A 22,894-nucleotide genomic window follows, 5' to 3' on the forward strand; every position below is an offset into this window, starting at 1 on the left:
TAACAAAGATAGGAGTATTCCAAGGAGATTGAGAGGTTTCTAAGTGACCTAATGACAATTGTTCTTGTATTAATGCTTTTGCTGCTAGGAGTTTTTCTAAGGAAAGGGGCCACTGAGGTACCCAGACTGGTTCAGCCGTTTTCCAAGGAATGGGAATCGCATCCTCAGTGGCCCCTAGGAAAAACCCAATCCTCGTGTGCCTGGATTACTAGAAGCTACAAGAGGATCCACCTGCCCCTGTAATTTTTTACCTGATCCTCTACCTGGTATATGACCCATCATTTTCATAATAGATTGACTCTGAGGAGAATACTCATTAGTTAATTTGAAATTCATTTGTGCCAAAATATCTCTGCCCCATAAAGTAATAGGAATATCTACTATATAAGGAATAACTTTACCTTTTTGTCCCTCAGAGGTAGACCATGCAAGTTCCTGAGAACTAATAGCTGGAGTGTGAGCATACCCCAAACCTTGTAAAGTTTGTGAAGATGATTGTTTAGGCCAGTTCTTGGGCCAATACTTACTTGCAATAATACTTCGGTCAGCTCCTGTATCCAGCAATCCCTGAAAATGTATTCCTTCAATAGTAAGCTGTAGAATTGGTCTCTCATCTAATTCCATGGATAAATATGTCAAATCGACTCCTGTAGAGCCAAGTCCTTTGTTCCCTCTAGTTTTCTCACCAGAAGGGAATTGTTTATGGAGGCTAGGAATAACCAATAACTGAGCTATCCTATCCCCAGGTGAAATGGCAATAATTCCTTTCAGGGATGAACAAAGCACTTTTACGGTGCCTGTATAGTCAGAATCTATGACTCCTGGAGTAATAGTCAATCCTCTCAATGCTGAAGACGATCTACCAAGCAGTAAACCTACAGTATTAGGGGGTAATGGATCTTGAAAATCTGACTCCACAGGTTGCACTCCCATTTGTGGTGTTAATATGAGTCTGGTGGTGGCACAGACGTCCAATCCTGCGGAACCTGGAGTTGCTCGTCTGATTGTGCTGGAGGGCGGAGAGATGGATTCTGAAGTGCCCCATATATTTGAGGGCCCTGAGGTCGGGGGCCCCTGACCCCGTTTTTTGTATTAGCTGTTGACTGGTCAATAGATCGTCCATTGTTAATCGGTCGTCCATTAATATCTTTAATAGAGCGACACTCATTTGCCCAATGCTTTCCCTTTTTACACTTAGGGCATAAGCCAGGCAATCGCACCTGACCCTGCACTCTAACATTAGTTTGTGGGCATTGTTTTCTAAAATGTCCAGTCTTCCCACATTTGAAACATGAAGAAGTTCCTCTGTGCCCCCTAGTGGCAGCCAAGACTGCTGCAGCAAGCCCTGCATTAGATAGTGGACCGCCAACTTCTCTACAGGCTTTCATCCAAGCCTGAAGTCCTTTCCCCTTCCAGGGTGTAATTGCCCGTCTACAATCTTTAGTGCATTGCTCATAAATTAATTGTTCCACAAGTGGCATGGCTTGATCAGCATCACCAAAAATACGACCAGCGGCTTCCATTATGCGAGCTACAAAATCTGAAAATGGTTCAGTAGCTCCCTGAATAATTTTAGTAAGGTTGCCTGATACTTCCCCTCTATTTGGCAATGCCCTCCAGGCTCTGAGAGCAATGGCATTTATTTGCTGATAAACTTGAAGAGGATAGGCAATCTGATTATTAGCCCATTGTCCTTGTCCCATAAGCATATCAAAATTCCATACTGGCTGATTATTTGCTGCATTTATTCTGGCTTGACTTTGAGCAGCATCAGTATATAGAGATTTCCAGTCTAAATATTGTCCTAGGCTTAAACAAGCCTTTGATACTCCAAACCAATCTGCTGGAGTCATACAATTACTAGCAAGACGTTCTAACAAAGCCATCGTAAAAGAAGCATTTATCCCATAAGTTCTAGTAGCTTCTGCAAGATCCTTGAGCTCCTTATATCCTATAGCTTCATGATATCTAGCATTGGTATTAGGGTTTTCAAAAACTGGATAAGCACTAGCCAACTTTCTCCAAGTATCTGGTTTTATCAAACTACATCCGGACGAAGGACACGCCCCAAACGGAAGTCGGCCATCTTGTTGTTTACACTTTTTACTCGTAGAGGCATAAGCTGGAGGAGGAGTAAAGACGCCATCTTGTCTGGGTCTAGAACATTCCCGACCACACTCGGTCTCTACTTCCTCAAAATCCTGTTCTTCCTCTGGAGTTAATTCTTCTCCCTCAGATTCACTAGAACTTTCTATATATAAATTTGCAAGTTCCGTTAAATCTGGATATAGCTTCGGACCTGAATGTGGCCCTTCCTTTTGTGATTCACTTTTATTCTGTGCACTTTTATTCTGTTCTATCTGAAACCTAGGTTCTCTTTTTATTTTAACCTTTTTTTGTTTTCCCCTTTTACTTTCTTCAGACTCTGACATGCTATCTTGATGATGTGCTAATATGCGTTGGCCTTCCCTGATCACTTCTTCACAACGTTTGTCCTCCAAACAGGATCGCACCAAGCGCCATAAGGGCTGTGTACCTGCACGCAACTTTCGCGTTTCTGACTCACGGTCGATGTCTCTGCCTAACTTATCCCAGCAGGTCAAATTTAAACCCCCAGTCAGCTCAAACCAAGGCGCTATCATATCCACTTCTTCCAAAAACCCTTTAAGAGTTTTATCTGAAATCTTAAGTTTACGTTGTTTTAATACTTCCTGAAGTGGCTCCAAAAATGTGGAGTGGTGGTGTCCCATTTTGTAACCTTATATACATTACTTATAGATCAGTTACAGGCCAAAACTTATCATATAGCACCAGGGGAACTTACCGGTACCGCCGCTCCGTGTGTTGAGTTCTGAATCCTCCCTCGGAAGTATCCTCAGGGGTCCTCTCAACTGGCCGTTTGCTGACAATTCCCGGGTTTCGGCACCACTTGTTGCGCCCCTCCCGCCAGCAGGAAGAACGACAACAACAGGATTCTTCTCAAGCACACTTTATTGGGAGCTCCAAACTGAAAGAGAGAAGGACCCCAACCCTACAGAGCGCCAAGCTTATATACTTGTGGTCATGTGATTGTACAGTGTCGTCTGATTGGCTTAAGTCTCATCAGATGATTTTGCATCACCCAATCGGGATAGGTGAGCAGCCATTTTGGAATAACATCATGTGCTCATGCGCAGACAATTAGGATACAAAAGCAGTAAACAAGCTGACATAGCAAAGCCTGACGAAGCCAGCATGGCTTCCCACAGAGACCCTACCTCAAAAAACAAAAAGACAGGGCTTAGTGGTTAAACCACTTGCCTAAGAAGCTTATGACCCAGGTTCGATTCTCCAGGTCCCATGTGAGACAGACGCACATGGTGGTGCATGCATCTGGAGTTCATCTACAGTGGCTAGAGGCCCTACCACTCCCATTGTCTCACTGTCTCTGTCCTTCTGTCTCTAATAAATAAATTAATTAAAATACATAAATAAATAAATCAGAAAAAAACAATTTTAAAAAGAGAAAATAAGGGGCAGGGAGGCTGTCATGAGTTCAAAGCCACCTTGAGACAACACAGTGAATTCCAGGTCAGCCTGAGCTAGACCCTACCTAGGGGGGAAAAAGGACAAAAAAAATACATACATTTAATTTAATTTTTTAAAATTTATTCCAAGTACTTGAATGAGAGAAGGAGAGGGAGGGAAGGGGAAGAAGGAAAAAGAGAGAGAAAGATATAAATATGGGCATGACATGACCTCTTGCTCTTGTAAATAAATTCCAGATGCATAAGGGGCTGGGGAGGTGGCTCAGCAGTTAAAGGCACTTGCTTGCAAAGTCTGACAGCCCAGGTTCGATTCCCCAGTACTTACATAAAGCCAGTTGCACAAAATAGCTCATGCTTCTAGAGTTTGTTTGCAGGGAAAGAGGCCCTGGTATATCCATATTCAGTGTGTATGTGTGTGTGTGTGTTTACAAATAATTTTTTTCCATTTCTAATATCGATTTTTATTTCATCTTTTTATAGACAGGTTCCATGTTAACACTTAATACAAATAATTTTTTAAGAAAGAAACAAAAGCTGGGTGGGTTGGGCGTGGTGGCACATTCCTTTAATCCCAGCACTTGGAAAGCAGAGGTAGGAGGATCGCTGTGAATTCAAGTCCACCCTGAGACTACATAGTGAATTCCAGGTCAGCCTGGGCTAAAGTGAAACCATACTTCAAAAAAAAAAAAAAAAAAAAAGCTGGGCTGGAGAGATGGCTCAGTGGGTAAGGCACTTGCCTGCAAAACCTAACAACCTGAATTCAATTCCCCATTACCTACATAAAGCCCGATGCACAAAGTGGTGCATATATCTGGAATTCGTTTGCAGTGGCTAGAGGTCCTGGTGCACTCATACTCTGTCTCTCTCTGCCTGCAAATAAATCAATAAATAAATATATTAAAAGAAGAAAAAGAAAAAAAAGAATCAAAAGCAGCCTTAACACCTTAAACACATCAGTATGGCTAGAACAGTTAGTATGATGGCGTTTCTGTGTGCCTCCACTTGAGGATCTAGACTACCCAGAGGATGGTGTAAGAGAGACTGCACAGCTGGTCCTGGTGACGCATACATGTAATCCTAGCACTTGAGAGGCTGAAGCTGGAGGATCATGAGTTCAAGGCCAGCTTGGGCTACAGAGTGAGTTCCAGACCACCTTGAAGTATAATATGGGATTGCAGAAAGAGAAAGAGAGAAATTGTGTGCTGAATGAACCTTCCACATATTGTGGTGTGAATATTAAATGTGATTAAGAATTCAGGAAGACTGAGATGTCACATCTAGAAGAAAATTCCAAGGCTGGAGGGATGGGTTAGTAGTTAAGCACTCACTTGCCTACAAAGCCAAAGGACCCAGGTTCAATTCCCCAGGACCCATGTAAGCCTGATGAGCAAGGGGGTGCATGTGTCTGGAGTTCATTTGCAGTAGCTAGAGACCCTGGCATACCCACTCTCCCCCTCCCTTCACTTCCTGCCTCTTTCTCTCTGCCAAATAAATAAATAAAAATAAAAACATTATAAAAGAAAGGAGGCAAGGTGTGGTGGTACATGACTTTAATCCCAGCACTTGGGAGGCAGAGGTAGGAGGATGGCCATGAGTTTAAGGCCACTCTGAGATTGCATAGTGAATTCTGGGCTGGAGTAAAACCCTATCTCGAAAAAAAAGAAAAAGAAAGAAAGAAAGAAAGAAAGAAAGAAAGAAAGAAAGAAAGAAAGAAAGAAGGAAGGAAGGAAGGAAGGAAGGAAGGAAGGAAGGAAGGAAGGAAGGAAGGAAAGGCTGGAGAGATGGCTTAGCAGTTAAAGCGCTTGCCTGCAAAGCCAAAGAACCTCAGTTCAATTCCCCAGGACCCATGTAAGCCAGATGCACAAGGTGGAGCATGTGTCTGAAGCTGGTTTGCAGTGGCTAGAGGCCCTGGTGCACCAATTCTTTCTCTCTCTCAAATAAATAAAGTTAAATTGAAATAGAATAAAATAAGAGAGAAATTAAGTTCCATCCCTGCTTCCTTTAGAGATGTGAAAACTGGGGTCCAGCCAAAGTCACAGAATGTCCCTAGAGCCTGATAATTTTTTTTTTTTTTTTTTTGCTCCCAAGGCTCTGGAAAGCCAAGACTCCTTGGGAAACTATTGCCCAGAAGCAGGCTGACGCTGCCACCTTCAGGCTGCTGGGAGGAACAAGCAGGATCCTGAGGGTCCGGACTGGGCTGATGGGAGCCTTGAAGATAGATAAGCAAGAGCTCAACCACTGAGCTGCATATTTTGTTCATTATGGGTGGGGGGGAATATATACATACATACATACATATATATATATATATATGTATATAAATATATATATATATATAAATTGTACGCAATTATGGGTTTCATAATGATTTTTTGTCCCTCCCCACCCCTATAATGACATTTTATTTTTATTTATTTGAGAGAAAGTGGCAGTTAGAGAAAGAGAGAGAGTCAGGCATAGTGGTGCACGCCTTCAATCCCAGCACTTGGGAGGCAGAGGTAGGAGGATCACTGTGAGTTCGAGGCCACCCTGAGGTTACACAGTGAATTCCAGGTCAGCCTGGGCTAGAGTGAGATCCTACCTCAAAAAAAGAAAGAAAGAGAGAGAGAGAGAAGAAAGAAAGGGAGGAAGGAAGAAAGAGAGAATGGGTGCACCAGGGACTCTAGTCACTGCTAACGAATTCCAGACATATGCACTACCTTGTGCATTTGGCTTTATGTGGCTCCTGGGTAATTGAACCTGGGTCCTTTGGCTTTACAGGCAAGCGCCTTAACTGCTAAGCCATCTCTCCAGCCCCCATAATGACATTTTTATTCAAGTATATCATATTCACCCTCTGTTACCCTTCACTGACCTCTCACCCCTACCATTACTCTCCCTCCTCCTCAATAGCCTCCTTTCTGCTTGCTTTTACTTACTTTCTTTTTTTTTTGAGGTGGAATCTCACTCTAGCCCAGGCTGATCTGGAATTCACTATGTAGTCTCAGGGTGGCCTTGAACTCACAGCAATCCTCCTGCCTCTGCCTCCCGAGTGCTGGGATTAAGGGCATGCACCACCACATCTGGCTCTATTTAATTATTTAAAAAAAATATTTTTAGAAGCTGGGCATGATGGCATATGCCTTTAATCTCAGCACTCAGGAGGCAGAGGTAGGAGGATCTCTGTGAGTTCAAGGTTCAAGGCCACCCTGGGGCTACATAGTGAATTCCAGGTCAGTCTGGGCTAGAATGGGACCCTACCTCAAAAAGAAAAAATTATTTAGAGCTGGGCATGATAGCATATGCCTTTCATCCCAGCACTTGGGAGGCAGAAGTAGGTGAATCCCCACTTAGGCCTGGAGAGATATTTAGAACTGGAGAGATAGTTTAGTGGTTAAGACACTTGCTTACAAAGCCTAAGGACCCAGGTTCAATTCCCCAGTACCAACATAAGCCAGATGCACAAGGTGGCACATGCATCTAGAGTTCATTTGCTGTGGCTAGGGACCCTGGAGCACCCATTCTCTCTATCTATCTGCCTCTTTCTCTCTCTGGATTTCTGTCAAATAAATAAAAATAATTTTTTAATTATGTATTTGCTGGGCATGTTGGTGCACACCTTTAATACCAGCACTTGGGAGACAGAGGTAGGAAGATCACCATGAGTTCAAAGCCACCCTGAGACTACATAGTGAATTCCAGGTCAGCCTGGGACAGGGTGAGACCCTACCTTGAAAAACAAAACAAAACAAAAAATGTATTTGCTACGTAGTAGCAGAGGCCAGTAAGTTAAAAAGGAGATATAAAGGGAAAAGAAAGGAAGAGAGGAGGGTACTTAATAGGTTGATATTGTATATATGTAAGTACAATGATTGATATGGGGAGGTAATATGATGGAGAATGGAATTTCAAAGGGGAAAGTGTTGGGGGAGGGAGGGAATTACCATGGGATATTTTTTATAATCATGGAAAATGTTAATAAAAATTTTAAAATAAAAAAATAAAAAATAAAACAAAAAATGTATTTGCCCGTGTGTGGGGACTGCAAATAAATGTCAGACACCTGTGTTGTTGTTGTTGTTGTTTTGTTTTTTGATTTTTTTTATTTTGTTGTTTGATTTTTTTTTTTTTTTTTGCATCAGACTTTACACGGGGACTAAGAAATTAAACTCTGGTTCACAGGCTTTGTAAGCAAGAGACTTGAACACTGAGCCATCTCCCCAGCTCCTATTCCTGGATGTGTGCATGCGTGTGTGTGTGTGTGTGTGTGTGTGTGTGTGTGTGTGTACAACCTTGGGATGTCAGCTCTTGCATTCCACCTTGTTTGAAACAGTCTTGTTTGCTGCTGCAAAAGCCAGACTGGCTGGCCCATGAGTTTGTGGATTCTCCTGTGTCCACTATTGCTGCCCTGGGATTACAGCAGACTGGTGCGCTACTGTGTCCAGCTTTGTGAGGGTTCTGAGGATCCAAACCCTGGTCATCAGGCTTGTGCAGTAAATGCTTTAACCACTAAGCCACTGCCCCACCTCAGATCCTGTGCTCTTTCTTTCTTTCTTTTTTCTTTTTTTTTTTTCCTTTTGTTTTTCAATGTAGAGTCTCACTCTAGCCCAGGCTGACCTGGAATTCACTCTGTAGTCTCAGGGTGTCCTTGAACTCGCAGTGATCCTCCTACCTCTGCCTCCCAAATGCTGGGGTTAAAGGTGTAAGCCGCCGTGCCCGGCTCTGGGCTCTTTCTTCACTGCCCTTTCCCCCATCCTGCACCTGCACCTCATCAGAGGGCCTGTCCTCTGCCAGGTGGCCACCAACAACGGCGCACCTCCCTTCCTTCCTGCCCTATAACAGGCAGCTGTTCAACAGACCAGAGTGTCCCTGTCTTTAGGTAGCTGTTAAGTGAGAAAGCATCTAGAAGATACACTCATGTGAGTGCTTTTGTTGTTTTGAGCTGTGTAGTTCACCCTCCTATGTCAGCCTCCCAAGAGCTGGGAGCATGCAGCATGATGCCTGCTGTTACAAGAACTTTACTGGCTCAGGGAGGGATCATGGGGCAGGGGACAGGGGGATGACTGGGATAGGCTTGCTCCTAGTTCCCATCCATACAAGCCACCTCATCCCTGTCTGAACCATCAGTACATCATTATCTAGCACTAACAATGTGTTAGGGACATAACCTTCTAGGAGCATCAGCTTATGGGATAAGCAGACACCCTGTCCCAGGGGCACCACTTTGACCCACATGGTCAACTGAAGCAAAGCTCAGAGGTGTCGAGTCACTGACTCACAGTGCCATAGTCAGTAGGTAGCAGTGATATAATCCAAGGTTTTCACAACTGGGAGCTCAATCTTGGGCTAGGGAGATGGCTAAACCGTTAAAGGTGCTTGTTCGCAAAGCCTCTCTGCCTGGGTTCAATTCCTCAGCACCCACACAAAGCCAGATGCACAAAGTGGCACATGAGTCTGAACTTTGTTTGTAATGGCAAGAGGCCTTGGTGCACCCATACACTCTCTCTCTCTCTCCCTCTCTTTCTTTCTGTCTCTACTTGCAAATAAACAGAATATTTTTGAAAGAGAGAGAGAGAGAAAAAAAAAATTGGCATGTCAGGGCCGCAGCCATTGAAATCAAACTCCAGACACTTTCACCACCTAGTGGGCATGTAAAACCTTGCGCTTGCCTCACCTTTGTGTGTCTGGTTTAAGTGGGATCTGGAGTGTCAAACATGGGTCCTTAGGCTTTGCCGGCAAGTGCCTTAACCACTAAGCTATCTCTCAAGCCCTAAATAGAATTTTGTTTGGTTTTGTTTTTCAAGGTAGGGTTTCACTCTAGCCCAAGCTGACCTGGAATTAACTATGTAGTCTGAGGGTGACCTTGAACTCACAGCAATCCTCCTACCTCTGCCTCCTGAGTGCTGAGATTAGAGGCATGTGCCACCATGCCCGGCTCCAAGATCTTTTAACTGAGCCATAATACCAAAAAAAAAAAAAAAAAAAAAAAACATAATGACACAGAATAAACATTCACACTACAAAAGACGGCAATTGGCATAGCAAAGAAATATCCAGCCAATACAAGATTTAAACAGGACAAACATCAAACTCTGTAGATCCAAGTCCAATGAATATAGTCAGTGGCACAACTCCAAGTCCAATAATTCTAACCACTGACAAGTCTCTGGAGTTCCATTTCCACCCCTCCAGCTAGGCTACTCACAGTCCTGGAAAACTTTATCCAGTGCTGGCAGCTCTCCTTGGCAGCAATTACATAGTCCTGGCATCTCCATCGGGTCTCTACTGCAACCCACAGTTCATCCTCATGGCTCCATCAGGTCTCCAAGCAGGTAATCCAACAAGCCTGCTTCACACTGCCCATAGCCATTTCCAAAAAAAATAAAAATATTGTGTTGTAAATTCAATGACCCTCTTTTTCTTGCATTTTTAAATTTTTATTTATTTATTTATTCATTTACTTAAGAGAGAAAGAGAAGGAATGGGTGTGCCAGGGCCTCCAGCCACTGTAAATGAACTCCAGACGCATTTGCCACCTTGTGCCTCAGTCTTATGTATGTTCTGGGAAATCAAACCTGGGTCCTTTGGCTTTTTGGGCAAATGCCTTAACTGCTAAGCCATCACTCCAGCCCTCTTGCATTTGTTATACTCCATAATACCAAGTGGGCTGCCAATTTGTTAATCCAGGGGAGAATGGAGCAGACTTTGAAGAATAGGACACTCCTTCAGCATTCAGGCCCCTTCCAAAGAGTCTGCATTCTTCCTGTTGTCCCAATGCAGGTCAGCTGGCCCAGTCTCAAAGGTTGTCATCTCTCATATAATTGCAGCTGAACAGACAGGAGTTTTGGCCCAAAGATTTCATTTCTACGCCATATCCCTCTTGCTCACACCAGTCCATTTCTACACAATGCAACCCCACACAAATCCTTGGGACACATGCATAACAGCAAGCCTCTCACACAAAGTGCTTCTAATCAGTCCAAGCAAAGCTCTTTCTCACCCTCATAAGCCAAATCTCACAGTCCATAATTCTTACTGCATTTAGGTCTTTCAACTCTGACCAGAATAGTCCATCCAGCTGTACTTACAGCACTGCAAAGCATCTCTTAGGCCAAGATTTCAAATTCATCCACATCCTCCTGCAAAGCAGTTCCAAAAGGCCAAAGCCACAGAGTCAGGTTTCTAGCAGCAACCATCCCATTCCTCTGGTTCCAACTTTACTGTTGCAGTCAGGTTCGCATTGCTGGTAGAAAACACCCAACAAGAGCATCTTGGGGGTGGGGGGGAAGGGAAGGTGGCCAGGGGAGGTATTTTGACTTACAGAGTTAAGGGGAAGCTCCATGATGGCAGGGGGAAAATGATGGTATGAGCCGATGGTGGACATCAACTCCTGGCCAACATCAGGTGGACCACAGCAACAGGAGAATGTGCCAAACACTGGCAAGTGAAAGATGGCTATAACACCCATAAGCCAGCCCCCAACAATGCATTGCCTCCAGGAGGTTTTAATTCCAAATTGCCATCAGCTGGGGACCTAGCATTCAGAACACCTAAGTTTTATGGGGGACACCTGAATCAAACCACCACGTAGGCAATATAACATGATCATAATACCCTCCTACCACTCTCCTTTCCCTCTCCACACCACCCCCTCCCTTCTTTTCCACTAGTGTCTCTTCAGAATAGTAAAATAATCTTTTAAAAATATTTTTAGGCGGGAGGGGGCAGGTGAGGAAGGATTGTAGGCGATGTCCGTCCGCCCGCCTCCACCCCGGGCACCCTCCCTCCAAGCGTGCCCACCCGGTCTGGCCCAGCCACGATCAAGGCGACCCTCATCTTCAACAACCATGGGAAGCCACGGCTGTCCAAGTTCTACCAAGTTTACAGTGAAGATACGCAGCAGCAAATCATCAGGGAGATTTTCCATTTGGTGTCTATGAGAGATGAGAATGTTTGTAATTTCCTAGAAGGAGAATTGTTCACAATATTCTTGCAGAAATGACGATGGGGGCAATGGTCTTGGAGACCAACATGAATGAGATTGTTACCCAGATTGATGCACAGAATAAGCTGGAGAAAGCTGAGGCTGGCTTAGCAGGAGCTCTAGCCCATGCTGTATCAGCTGTAAAGAACATGAATCTTCCTGAGATCCCAAGAAATATTCACATTTGTGCCAGCAGTATAAAAGTGCCAAACCTGGGCTGGAGAGATGGCTTAGCAGTTAAGTGCTTGCCTGTGAAGCCTAAGGACCCCGGTTCCAGGCTCGGTTCCCCAGGTCCCACGTTAGCCAGATGCACAAGGGGGCGCACGCGTCTGGAGTTCGTTTGCAGAGGCTGGAAGCCCTGGCGCGACCATTCTCTCTCTCTCTCTCCGTCTATCTGTCTTTCTCTCTGTGTCTGTCGCTCTCAAATAAATAAATAAAAAATTTAAAAAAAAAAGTGCCAAACCTACCCTCTTTTAAATAAAATACTAAAAAGGCCGCTCCCAGGTAAAATCCAGTGGGGAGTCATCTAAGTTTATCCTACAGTTGTTTAACCAAAAATAGAGGAGAGTGTTAACTTTGCTCTTGGATTTAAGTCAAGGTACTGTACAGAAGTTGTATAAAATCAGTATGGAAGTTCAATGTTACTTTTCTTGCTCAGTGGTTTTAAAGAAATTGAATAGTTTCAGTGTGATTCCTTCCTCCTTTTCTAAACTGCATTACTGTGCCCACATAAAGGCATGCCTCTATGTATTGGCTACCACAGTATTTTGAAAAGTGAGATATTTCTTTAATTATGCACAACCCAAAGTGTTGGTGTTTTGTATGGATCACAAGTGCAGCATTCTTAAATTCTTTCTGCTGTTTGTCACAATTGTTATTTTAAAACTGAGTGTGTATCGCATGAAAATATTAAATAAACTCCAAGGTAACTGGACTCTAAAGGAAAAAAATATATTTTTATTTGGGCTGGAGAGATTGCTCAGTGGTTAAGGCACTTGCCTGCACAGCCTAAGAACCTGGGTTTGATTCGCTAGTACCCACATAAAGCCAGATACACAAGGTGGTACATGTGTCTGGAGTTTGTTTGCAGGCCTAAAGGCCCTGGCATGCCTTTTTTTTCTTTTTTTCTTTCTTTCTTTCTTTCTTTCTTTCTTTCTTTCTTTCTTTCTTTCTTTCTTTCTCTCTCTCACTCTCTCTCTCTCTCTTTTTCCTCTCTCTCTCAAATAAATAAATAAAATATTTTTTACCAGGCATGGTGGTACATGTTTTTAATTCCAGCACTCAAGAGGCAGAGGTAGGAGTATTGCCATGAGTTTGAGGCCAGCCTATGACTACATATTGAATTCCAGGTCAGCCTGGGTTAGAGTGAGACCATACCTCAAAAACAAACCGACAAACAAAAAAAGACCAAGATAAAATTACTATTTTCAAGCAGAGAGAGAGAGAAGAGAGACACTGAGAGAGAATGGGCGTGCCAAGGCCTCTAGCCACTACAAACAAACTTCAGCTGCATGTGCTACTGTGTGCATTTGGATTTATGTGGGTACCAGAGAATCAAACCCAGGTCAGTAAGCTTTGCAGGCAAGTACATCAACAGCTGAGCCATCTCTCCAGCCCCAGAATAGAGGCCTTGGCATGCCCATTCTCTGTACATATCTGCACCTTTCTCTTCTCTCTCTTTTTCTCAAATAAATAAATAAAATAATTATGACTTTTTTTGTTGTTTTTTTGAGGTAGGGTCTCATTCTAGTCCAGGCTGACCTGGCATTCACTGTGTAGTCTCAGGCTGGCCTCAAACTCAAAGTAATCCTCCTACCTTTCCCTCAGGAGTGCTGGGATTAAAGGCATGCACCACCATGCCCAGCTATTATGACATATTTTATTTAATTATTATTTATTTATTTATTTATGAGAGAGACAGAGTCCTCGTGCTGTTGCATACAAAATCCAGATGCATTCTTGGTTTATGTGGTGATTGGGATCAAACTCAGTTTTTGGGTTTTTTTTTCTTGTTTCTTCTTTGAGGTAGGGTCTCAATAGCCCAGGCTGACTTGGAATTCATTCTGTAGTCTCAGGCTGGCCTTGAACTAATAGTGATCTTCCTACTTTGGCCTCCTGAGTGCTGGGATAAAAAGTGTGCCCCATCAGGCCCATCACCATCACTTTTTTTGGTGTCTTTTTTTCTTCTGGTTTTCTGAGGTAGGGTCTCACTCTAGCTCAGGCTGACCTGGAATTCACTATGTAGTCTCAGGGTGGCCTCAAACTCATGGTGATCCTCCTACCTCTGCCTCCCTTGTGCTGGGATTAAAGGCGTGGGCCAACTGTTAGAGCTGATCAAAACCTACAGCAATGTAGCAGGATACAAAATAAATACACAGAAATCAGTAGCCTTCATATATGCTAACAACAAACACACAGAGGATGAAATCAGAGAATCACTCCCATTCACAATTGCATCAAAAAAAAAAAAAAAAGTACCTTGGAATAAACCTAACCAAGGAAGTAAAGAATCTCTACAATGAGAACTTTAAAACACTCATGCGAGAAATTGCAGAAGACACTAGAAAGTGGAGAAACATCCCTTGTTCCTGGATTGGAAGAATCAATATTGTGAAAATGGCAATCTTACCTAAAACAATCTACACATTTAATGCAATCCCTATCAAAATTCCAAAGGCTTTCTTCATGGAAATAGAAAAAACAATCAAAAAATTCATTTGGAATCACAAAAAAACCTCGAATATCTAAAATAATACTGAGCAACAAAAAAGAGGCTGGTGGTATCACCATACCTGATTTTAACCTATACTACAGAGCCATAGTAACAAAAACAGCATGGTACTGGCACAAAAACAGACATATAGATCAGTGGAACAGAATAGAGGACCCAGATGTAAGCCCAAGTAACTATAGCCACCTGATATTCGATAAAAATGCCAAAAATACTCACTGGAGAAGAGACAGCCTCTTCAGCAAATGGTGTTTTGAAAACTGGATATATATCTGCAGAAGGATGAAAATAGATTCTTCTCTCTCTCCATGCACAAGAATTAAGTCCAAATGGATTAAAGACCTTAACATCAGACCTGAAACTCTGAAACTGCTAGAGGAAAAAGTAGGGGAAACCCTTCAACATATTGGTCTTGGCAAAGACTTTCTGAATACAACCCCAATTGCCCAGGCAATAAAATCACAGATTAATTACTGGGACCTCATGAAATTACAAAGATTTTGCACTGCAAAGGACACAGTGAAAAAGGCAAAGAGGCAACCTACAGAATGGGAAAAAATCTTCACCAGCTATATATCTGATAGAGGATTAATATCTAGGATATACAAAGAACTCAAAAAGTTAAATAATAAGGAATCAAACAAGCCAATCAAAAAATGGGCTATGGAACTAAATAGAGCATTCTCAAAGGAAGAAATATGAATGGCATATAAGCATCTAAAAAAATGTTCTACATCACTAGTCATCAGGAAAATGCAGATTAAAACTACATTGAGATTCCATCTCACTCCTGTCAGATTGGCCACCATCATGAAAACAAATGATCATAAATGTTGGTGGGGATGTGGAAAAACAGGAACCCTTCTACACTGTTGGTGGGAATGCAATCTGGTCCAGCCATTGTGGAAATCAGTGTGGAGGTTCCTAAAACAGCTAAAGATTGATCTACCATATGACCCAGCTATAGCACTCCTGGGCCTATATCCAAAGGACTCATCTCATTTCCTTAGAAGTATGTGCTCAACCATGTTTATTGCTGCTCAATTTACAATAGCTGGGAAATGGAACCAGCCTAGATGTCCCTCAACTGATGAGTGGATAATGAAGATGTGGTTTATACAATGGAGTTCTACTCAGCGGTAAAGAAAAATGAAGTTATGAAATTTGCAGAAAAATGGATGGACCTGGAAAGGATTATACTAAGTGAGGTAACCCAGGCCCAGAAAGCCAAGCACCACATGTTCTCTCTCATATGTGGATCCTAGCTACAGATGATTGGGCTTCTGCCTGAGAAGGAAAATACTTGGTAGCAGAGACCAGTAAGTTAAAAAGGAGACATAAAAGGAAGAGAAAGGAAGGGAGGAGGATACTTAATAGGTTGATATTGGATATATGTAAGTATAATGATTGTAATGGGGAGGTAATATGATGGAGAATGTAATTTCAAAGGGGAAAGTGTGGGGGTGGGGAGGGAGGGACTTACTATGGGATTTTTTTTATAATCATGGAAAATGTTAATAAAAATTTAAAAATAATAAAAATAAAAATAAAAAAGTCATGGGCCACTAAGCCAGGCTTTCTTTTTTTTTAAGATTTATTTTTATTTATTTATTAGAGAGAGAGAATGGGCACGTCAGGGCCTGTAGCCATTGCAAACAAACTCCAGATACATACACCACCTTGTGCATCTGGCTTACGCAGGAACTGGAGAGTCGAACCTGGATCCTTAGCCTTCACAGTCATACAACTTGACTACTAAGCCATCTCTCCAGCCCTAAATTTTATTTCTTTATTTGAGAGAGAGAGGTAAAGAGGCAAATAGAGAGAGTGAGAGAATGGGTTCACCAGGGCCTCTAGCCACTGAGTCACTGCAAACTCTATACAAATGTGCCACTCTGTGGATCTGACTTTACCTGGGTACTAGGAAGTCGAATCTGGGTCCTTAGTCTTCTTTTGAAGGCAAGCACCTTAACCAATAAGGCATCTCTCCAGCCCAGGAATCACGTGTGTGTGTGTGTGTATGTATGTATATTTATATATATACACATTATACATAATATATATACATTATGTATATAATATATTTTATGTATATATACATATTATATATATGCATATATAATATACATAATTTCTTTATTTGTTTTTATTTGCAAGAGAGAGAGAGGTAGATAAAGACAGAAAATGGGCATACCAGGGCCTTGAAGCCACTGTAAAAAAAAAAAAAAAAAAACTCCAGACACATACACCACCTTGTGCATCCAGCTTTGCATGGATACTGGGGAACTGAACCTGTGTACTTTGACTTTGCCAGCAAGCACCCTAACCACTAAGCAATCTCTCCAGCCCTCACCCTCAGTTTTTTGTTGCTTGGGTTTTTTGTTTTGCTTTGTTTTCTGAGACAGGGTCTCACACTAGCCCAGGCTGACCTGGAATTCACTATGCAGTCTCAGGGTAGCCTCAAACTCACGGCGATCCTCCTACTTCTGCCTCCTGAGTGCTGAGATTAAAGGCGTGCACCACCATACCTGGTTATCATCCTCACTTTTATGTAGACACTAGAACTGTGGACTAGACAGGCCTCAGAGAAGTTGCTGGGAGTCCATGCAGTGATAGAACCAGCCTCTGCCCCTCTGCCGTGTGTGTGTGTGTGTGTGTGTCTGTCTGTGTGTGGAGAGAGAGAGTGAGAGCAGAGAGACAGAAAACCAGGACCTCTGAACTTCCGTCACCTGTCCACTTTTCACCCTGAAGGAATTGAATTTCCTCCATGACCATGTTTCAGCCACCACTAGGGGGCAATGGAGCCTTACTGGCCCACAAAGCAGGATCCTGCCATTCCAGAATCTCTAGCCAGCCTTCCTCCAGAGACATCCACAAAGCCTGCCTGCCCTTGGAGCTACCAACAAAACACTGTGGCCCTTACAGAAGAACCATATAGGAAGGTAAAGTCCAGAAATCAAATCTTTTTTGTTTGTTTGTTTTTCTATTTTTCTTTTCTTTTTTTGTTTTGTTTTCCTGAGGTAGGGTTTCACTCCTGTTTGCTTATTTTTCAAGGTAGTGTCTTGCTCTAGCCCAGGCTGACATGCCCTCAAACTCACAGAGGTCCTCCTATCTCTGCCCTCTGAGTACTGGGATTAAAGGCGTGCGCCACCACACCTGGCTAGATTGTTTTTGTTTGTTTATTTTTATTTATTTATTTGAGAGCGACAGAGAAAAGAGAAAGAGAAAGAGAGAGAGAGAGAGAAGGGGTGCACCAGGGCCTCCAACCACTGCAAACTAACTCCAGACGCATGTGCCCCCTTGTGCATCTGGCTAACGTGGGTCCTGGGGAATTGAGCCTTGAACTGGGGTCCTTAGGCTTCACAGGCAAGCGCTTAACCGCTAAGCCATCTCTCCAGCCCTAGATTGTTTTTTTTTAATATAGTTTTTGAAATTTATTTATGAGACACAGAGAGAATGTGCACACCAGGGCCTCTATCCACTGCAAATGAGCTCCAGATGCATATAGCACCATGTGCATCTGGCTTACATCTCACTCTGGCCCAGGCTGACCTGGATTCACTCTGTAGTCTCAGGATGGCCTCAAACTCACAACAGTCCTCCTAGTTGGACCTCCCAAGTGTTGGGATTAAAGGTGTGTGCCACCACAACTAGCTCCCATTTTGGGTTAAAATCTTGCAAAGCAGTCAGTGTCAAGGTATTTAATTCTAGTAATATCAGACGTTTAGTCAAGTTGACTGCTAGTGCACAGGCATCATTATAAGGTGGCTGAGGTGCAGTTGAAAACACTGTAGTGAAACCCAAGTCAGAGTGTTCTTGTGTACAAGAACCAAATAACTGCTCCCCAAAGTGCCAGAATTTCTGTGCTGGCCATCACCAAAGTTGATATGTGATTATCTGATAAATATTTCTGTCATATGGGAGCACTGCTTTACAAAATGTTCCTTCCACAGAAGAAACTTCATATTTCCTTTTTAAAAAAAATATTTTATTTTTGGGCTAGAGAGATGGCTTAGCAGTTAAGGTGCTTGCTTGCAAAGGACCCAGATTCAATTCCCCAGAACCCACGTAAACCAGATGGACAAGGTGGCACATGCACCTGGAGTCCTGCAGTGGCTGGAGGCCCTGGTGTGCCCATTTAAATTTTTAAAATATTTTATGTTTATTTATTTATTTGAGAGGGAGAGAGAGAGAGAGAATGGGCATGCCAGGGCCTCCCAGCCACTGCAAACAAACTCTACACGCATATGCCACCATGTGCATCTGGCTTACATGGGTACTGGGGAATCGGACCTAGGTCCGTAGGCTTCACAGGCAAGCACCTTAACTGCAATGCCATCACTCCAGCCCAATTTCCTTCTTTACATTCACCTTTCTTGGTGAACAGAAAACCACAGGGGTCAACTACATCTTCACCATCCTGGTCTTCCCGCTCATCAAATGTCATATTTGAGTTATCAAACTACTTGAAACTAGCATCATCTGGGTCATAAAGCAAGCCTAGCACGATATCATTTGAGTCTTCCCATTGTTTTTCAAAGTATCCATTATAAAAGCATTTTCCTTCTCATTGTGTATGCTTACAGGTCTAACCCCACCACCACCACCACCACCAAAAGCAGCTGATTGGAGGAAGGGATTTATTTTGCCTTACAGTCCTGAGGAGAGGCTTCCTGATGGCTGGGGACAGCATGGCATGAGCAAACGCTGGACATCACCTCTGCCACAACAGGTGGGAAACAGAAACAGGAGAATGAGTCGCCAAGCTCCCCCCCCCCCCCCCCCCGCCACCCAAGGTAGGGTCTCCATGTAGCCCAGTTGATCTGGGATTAAAGGCCACACCCAGCCCTAAAATACTCTTGAGCTCCTGATCGCCACTGATCTTCCTGCCTCTAAGTCCCCAGTAGCAGGAACTACAAAAAATAAAAATAAAAAACCACCAGGCTAGAGTGCTTCACATTTATCATAAATGATGCAATGTTTCAGTGAAACATAAAATCCAGTAAGCATAGAAAGGAATGCTTAACACCATGAGTCACTAGTCATAAGGGAAATGAAAAAAGAAAAAAGCCATCCCTGATGGCATGCACCTATAACCCAGCACTGGGAGGTAAAGGCAGGAGACCATAACTTCAAGATCATTTTAGCTACATAGCAAGTGTGAGGCCAGTATGGATTCCATGAGACCACCTTCCTTGTGCTGGGATCAAAGGTGTGCACTACCACACCTGGCTCCAGTCTCAAAACTGACAAAAGGGAGCCAAGTGTGGTGGTGCATACCTTTAATCCCAGCACTAGGGAGGCAGATGTAAGAGGATAGTTGTGAGTTCGAGGCCAGCCTGTGACTACACTCAAAAAAAAAAAGAGGGGAGCTGTCTAGGGAGCTGGCTAGTCAGGGTTAACTGCCTGTCTACAGTGTCTGCTGGCTAGTCAGGGTTCAATTCCCCAGTACCCATAAAACCTGGTGCTCATTTGCAGTGGCAGGAAACCCTGGCACACCCATATACACAGGTGTGCAGGCAAATAAATAAGTAAAAATACTGAACAAAAAAAGTTGGGTGAGGCCGGGGCGTGATGGTGCACGCCTTTAATCCCAACACTCGGGAGGCAGAGGTAGGAGGATTGCTATGAGTTTGAGGCCATCCTGAGACTCCATAGTGAATTCCAGGTCAGCCTGAGCTAAAGCAAGACCCTACCTTGAAAAAAAAAAAAAAAAAAAGCTGGGCGTGGTGGCGCATGCCTTTAATCCCAGCACTTGGGAGGCAGAGGTAGGAGGATCACCGTGAGTTCGAGGTCACCCTGAGACTACATAGAGAATTCCAGGTCAGCCTGAGCTAAAGTGAGACCCTACTTCATAAAACCAAAAAAAAATTTAAAAAAAAAAGTTGGGGGCTGGAGAGATGGCTTAGCGGTTAAGCACTTGCCTGTGAAGCCTAAGGACCCGGGTTCGAGGCTCGACTCCCCAAGACCCACGTTAGCCAGATGCAGAAGGGGGCGCACGCATCTGGAATTCGTTTGCAGTGGCTGAAGGCCCTGGTGCGCCCATTCTCTCTCCCTCTATCTGCCTCTTTCTCTGTCTGTCGCTCTCAAATAAATAAATAAAAATATTTTTTTAAAAAAGTTGGGTGAGATGGTTCACGTTTATAATCTCAGCACTCAGGAGACTGAGGTAGGAGGATTGCAGTGAGTTTGAGATCAGTCTGGGCTGAAGACTGCATTCTTGGCTGCACTTCACTGAGAAATGAAACTGGAGCGGAGCTGAAAGCCTCCTCCCTGTCGACTAGCTGTCAAGATGCTGGAAGGAGCTATGCAGCCTGTTGTGAGAGAAAACCCATCAAAGGTCTTAACCAGCAGTGGATCCTGCAAGTTTTACAGCTGGCCAGCCAGGTAAAAATGTGCCAACTGGTCCAACAGTGGCATGTCTGTTATGGGAAAAACCAACTGCTCTGTGATTGGATTTGAGACCCATTCCATAGGAGGGAATTCATGCCTGGTACTGAAAACCTAATCAAAAGCCTATAGCTTGGGAGGTCATAAGCTATAGGAGGGAAACGACTACTGCTGTCTGGCTAAATGAATATATTATGCTCACCAAATTGCCCTCTAAATACTTATGTCTATGTCTCTGTATGTGTATGTGTATACATATACATATATATATATATATATATATATATTTATTTATTTATTATTTTTTTTTGGTGGGGGGAGGTTGAGGTAGGGTTTCACTCTAGCTCAGGCTGACCTGGAACTCATTATGTAGTCTCAGGGTGGCCTTGAACTCATAGCGATCCCTACCTCTGCCTCCCGTGTATTGGGATTAAAGGTGTGTGCCACCATGCCTGGCCTCTATGTTCATATATTAATGCTACTCTCAGTTTTGGTTAGAGAAACTTCTCTTTTCAGATGGCGGTGACCCCTGGGGTGACTCAAAACTCACCAAAGTGCTGAGAAGGAATGACAGTGGAGTGTTCAGCACTGACGCATCTCTGTCATACCCTCCAGGGCTCAGGGCCCATTGTGGAAGAGGTGACAGAAAGAAGGTAAGAGCTAAAAGAAGGAGAGGAGTGCTTTAACATACTGCCTTCCAGACACAAAGTGGCTGTGGAATTTGTGACAGATGCTAGCTACATAGGACCTCATAATAGGAAGGGGAAATAACATCAAAAGACAAGAGAGGGCCAGGTGTGGTGGCGCAGGCCTTTAATCCCAGCAAGGGGGGGGGGAGGCATAGGTAGGAGGATTGCTGTGAGTTTGAGGCTATCCTGGGACTACAGAGTGAATTCCAGGTCAGCCTGGGCTAAAGTGAGACCCTACCTCAAAGAAAAAACACAATAGAAGAGAGGGGCTGGAAGGGTGGCTTAGCAGTTAAGGCACTTGTCTGTGAAGCCAAAAAAACCCAGGTTTGATTCCCCAGTACCTACATAAGCCAGATGTACAAGGGGGGGCATGCAACTGGAGTTTGTTTGCAGTGCCTAGATGCCCTGGTGTTGTGCCCTTTCTCTCTATCTATCTGCCTTTCTCTTCTCTCTCTCTCTCTCTCTCTCAAAATAGATAAATAGAATTTTAAAAATAAAAGAGAGACTAGTTGGAAATAAAAAGGGATTCACTGGAGAGGTGATAGGGGAGGGGGGGGAAAGGGAGTATGGTGGGAAGGGATTATGATCATGGTATATTGTCTATATGTCTGGAGTTTGACAATAAAAAGTTTTTAAAAAGTGGGGCATTGTGGTCAAAGCCTTTAATCTCAACACTTGGAAGGCAGAGGTAGAGAATCACTGTGAGTTTGAGGTTGGCCTGAGAGTACATAGTGAACTCCAGGTCAGTCTGAAATAGAGCAAGACCCTTCCTAGAAAAGCCTTAAAAAAATAGAAAGAGAGAAAGAAAGGAAGAAAGGAAGAAAGGAAGGAAGGAAGGAAGGAAGGAAGGAAGGAAGGAAGGAAGGAAGGGGAATGTTTGGCATAATACTTCCCCTATGAACCAGAAATTCCTCTCCTGGCTAGTTACCTAAGACAAATGACAATCTACCTGTACCCACAAAAGTGCTTCTGCAAAAATGAATACTGTGTTCCTGGTGTGGAGGCACATGCCTTTAATCCCAGCACTTGTGGGAGGCAGAGGTAGGAGGATCACTGTGAGTTTGAGGCCAGTCTGGGAATACAGAGTGAATTCCAGGGCAGCCTGGGCTAGAGTAAGATCTTATCTCAAAAAAACAACAATTTTTTTTAAATTATTATTCATTTATTTAGGTTTTTCGAGGTAGCCTCTCACTTTAGCCCAGGCTGACCTACGTAGTCTCAGAGTGTCCATAAACTCAAGGTGATCCTCCTACCTCCCTCCTGAGTGCTGGGATTGAATGTGCACGCCACCACTCCCAACTTTTTTTTTCTTTTTAATTGGGGAGAGGGAGAGAGACAAGACTACATGCTGCCCTAGGCCCTACTGATCAGCCAGTCTGATTGAAAATGGCAACTCGGGGTTCAGTGAGCAATTCCGTCTCAAGGAAACGCCCAAATGAGTGACATCAGAAGACATCCAACAATTTCCTCTGGCCTCCACACATGTGTGCATGGGGCTCACACATCTGCACACACAAGCACCCACTCATGCACAACACACACACACACACACACACACGAGCATGTGCATGAAAAAAAAAAAGCAGTGGGGGTG

At 43.5% G+C, this 22,894-nt stretch overlaps 1 pseudogene; it reads left to right on the forward strand.

Annotated features, from left to right (window-relative positions):
* Positions 1-814: 814 nt before the first annotated feature.
* Positions 815-22,894, forward strand: part of LOC123453317 — a 36,486-nt pseudogene continuing 14,406 nt past the window's right edge.

This window comes from Jaculus jaculus, chromosome 1 (genome assembly GCF_020740685.1).
Source record: "Jaculus jaculus isolate mJacJac1 chromosome 1, mJacJac1.mat.Y.cur, whole genome shotgun sequence".
In the NCBI taxonomy this organism is placed as follows: domain Eukaryota; kingdom Metazoa; phylum Chordata; class Mammalia; order Rodentia; family Dipodidae; genus Jaculus; species Jaculus jaculus.